The sequence below is a fragment of the Hyposmocoma kahamanoa genome, unplaced genomic scaffold, assembly GCF_003589595.1.
Source record: "Hyposmocoma kahamanoa isolate Upper Pololo Valley unplaced genomic scaffold, ASM358959v1 95, whole genome shotgun sequence".
Classification (NCBI taxonomy): domain Eukaryota; kingdom Metazoa; phylum Arthropoda; class Insecta; order Lepidoptera; family Cosmopterigidae; genus Hyposmocoma; species Hyposmocoma kahamanoa.
Genome location: NW_020654972.1, coordinates 3,664,579 through 3,668,318, shown reverse-complemented (window position 1 = coordinate 3,668,318; position 3,740 = coordinate 3,664,579).

Genomic DNA, 3,740 nt, shown 5'->3' with positions numbered 1-3,740 from the left:
CGATAGATTATGGTACAACACTAAAGAAATCCGCCATTTGTAACTTTAAAATGTTGGTTATAAGCACGTTGATTCTGTAGTTAGGGCAGCTCCTTTCTTTTATTTTTTTCCATCCTCTAAGGTGTGGTTTGGCATTATCGTGATGAAATACGACACTTTTATGATTCACTAGTTCTGGGCGTTATTTATGAATTATAAACTTAAAACTAAGTTTTCTATAATAATGAATTCTATAAAACGACGTCAAATATTTTAGATTTTATTGAGTGATTGTAATTGTTAGAAATTGCATGCATGTATACTGATTCGGGTTAGAACTGTGCATTCGATTGCTTCTAAGTCATATAATAAAGTGAAAGCTAAAATACACTTATGGAAAGTGTCTAGGGAACAAGTACCATTTTGCTAATTACTAAAAATCAGGTTTTTTAAATCAATGGATTTTTTGGTCAATTCAATTTTCAATTTCAAATTCGAAGATCAAAATTATTAGAAGGAAAAATCCAATGGCGTAAAATAATAAAAAAACCTAATTTTTATTATTATTATTTTTTATTTATTTTATTTATAATTTATATAATTCAATTTTAATATATAAAATATATATTATATTGAGTAATTGGCAAAAACGTTCTTGATCCCTAGACACTTTTGATGTGTATAACTTGTCTTAAACTTATAGCTCTTTGAGTATGCTATTGTGGGGCACCGGAACTTATAACAAATATAATATAAACCAATTATAATAGAAATATATACTCGTAATATGATATTATAATATATATATTGTATATATATTGTAAACCTAATAAATCATAGCTATAAGAATACAAAACAATTTGCTTAAATTAAATTATAATTCAATATACCTACGAACCGTAGCAACCTACGAAACGTAGCACTTAGCGTAGCACTCGGTCTCGTATCTTGACTCCGTCCCGGGTCATATATATATATATATATAACTATCCGTAGTAACCGTAGATGCTGGGAGGATAGGGAAGCGAATAGTGAGGTACTGAATCTACCCTCGCGTTTTCTCAAGATGCAATCTCGCCGCAGGAAATAAGATATTTGCCAAGACGCCGCGAGGACGCCCGCCAAAGTAAATGTAGTGGAAATTTTCTTATTAGAATATCTACGCTACGATGCCTTAGCGCTATTACTTGCTCGTTTTTTGCTACGCAGGAATCCGCTCCCGGCTCTTACGACTTTCACGCTCTGCCGCGTCGAGATTTTTCGCGAAAATACGTACCCACTTATTACCTTCTTTCCATAACGGGGATTTGACTCTTATTGGAAAAGTACATTCTCATATCGGAGTTAATAAACAGATCGATTGAAATGTAATAGGACGTATCAGATTTATATATTTTATGAGATCGCAAAATAGTCGTTATTTTGTAGAGTTTTCCGTTATATTATGGTTAAGACAGTATATACTTCAGAACATTGTGAAGCGTCGGTATTTATATTGATCAAAATACAGAAAAACATCTTATTTACTACGTACAAGCATGGGTCAGCAAAGCCCTTCCGGCTTTATCCACGGCGAAGGCGTTGAGGCTAATTTAAGTAAAAATATAATGGAGCAAAACAATGAATAAAAAGACTGGTATCCTATCATGTTACACAAAAAACTTAATTGCATTAAGACAGGTCCAAAAAAATGTTAACTTACATACTCGTACAATAACAATTGAGCAAATTACAAAATAAAGTTTGCATCTCAAGTTTTTTTAAATGTTTCTTAATATATGAGTTTTGATAATTGCAGATAAATTTCTCATTCATTTTGTTCATCAATGCAGGTAAAAAATATTTAAAAATACTTTTTCCATAACGGTTGTAGAATTTAGGCAGTATAAATTTCTTTTGGTGAACTATTTCTCTTAATATAGTGTGACGTGACTCTCTGATCTGATCTGATCTGATCTTTGTGAAGTTACGATATTCATCTATTAATAGGGCAGTATTTACTTTGTTCTGAGCAGTTAGTATATTACAATATTGGAATAGTTGACTTTCATTATCTACAAGCGTGTTCTGAATCTTTTTTGGAACAATTAAACGTAGCAATTTTTACGGGTACCAGAGCGCTATGGGAATTTTGAAAAATGTTAGCTATATCAGCAACTCTTGTCCACCGGGCGCTTTACTGTGGAAAGCCAAGTGCGCATGCGAACGCGTGCGTACTATGGCTTCATAATCCTCTTAAATAATAATCGCTGCCAAATTATTATACCCCTTTAGGACTGTTGGACCCACTGCTGGGAGAAATAATAAATTTAACTATGTAATAAATAGGTAGTGATCAGAATTGAGGTAGTCACTTTAGCTAAACTAAAGAATAATGTAAACATTCCCTTCTACTTTGAGTACATTGGCGACAAATTATTATTTCCTATTAAGTATTTGCTACAAATTATTGTCTCAAAAATAATGTTGTAGGTACTTACGTATTTAAATACTTTAGCCGTTTAAAAAATAAACGTGAAACAAACTAAATTTTGGACTATTTCGAAAATAAACAGTAAAAAAAAAATTATAATCATTGCAAATTTAAAACCCCTTAAGTGTCATTTTGGTCGACAAGAAATTTTGTAAATATTTGAAAACCATATTCAAAAAGCAAACGACTGAAAAAACCCTCATGTTCCAAAATTCATTATCCTTTTATTTCAATGACGATCAACAAAACTATTCTCCACGAAATTTTTACTTTTTGAGAAAGTTTTTTCGTTTTTCTATGGTACTTACTTTTAATATATAAGAAATATTAAATTTGCAACGATGTGATGACGAAATGGATATGTCCTCGTATAGTAAGAAAACATTAATACTTTAGATTAAGTCCCTGAATTTCGATCACTGGTAATAAGTTTAAATTTATTTGTGTATCTTATATCCCAAAAATGTAGTCTACAAGAAGATAATATCGTGCTCTAGTTGCATTCGTAGTTTCTAACGTAATTTATTACGATTTATTCTGTAAGGTAAATTAACACACGCGTTCAGTTTGAGGGACGCAAGCTAATAATCTCCGGCCGCAGAGCCAAGGCTCATCGGATTATGTGACCTACTCGCGCTGCCTCTTCACATGTTCACCTTCACCGCTAAGTAAGAGAATCAATAACTTAGATAAATTACTACAATGAAGGATTAAGAGTACTCTGCGACAGTTTCTCGATTTGGATCTCACCCGCAAAGTCTAAAAACTTTTTGTCCGAAACAATTTATCTTAATATCAATAAACAAAACGGACCATCCGTGTCGAAAAGCTTTGAAAACTTTCTTAGTTAAACTTACTTATCGTTTGTATTCCTATTAACAAAGCTTTATCCAAAGTTTTTTTTCAACAAATGGCACTGAAATACTTTGTGCTAATGTCAAAGTATTTGTTATAAAGTTGACTTCCCTCGCGTAGAATGAATTTCTCTTTTTACACTCCATGTATTCACGTTAGAGGTTGAATTTTCAAATACCGCTTTGTTTTGGCGGTCCAGTAGTCAGTCACGGTTTTGTTTTATGCATATGTATAAAATATAAGGAAATAGTAGGAAATTCCTACTCTCCTTTCGCGCCGGGGAAATATGATTCCGTTAACTGCACCAATCAGCCGAAATGACAATCTAACTTCGAAATTAAAAAGATGTATGTCCATATCAAAAGTAATATTTCTTTTAACATATGATATAATATAATATAATATAATATAATATAATATAATATAATATAAT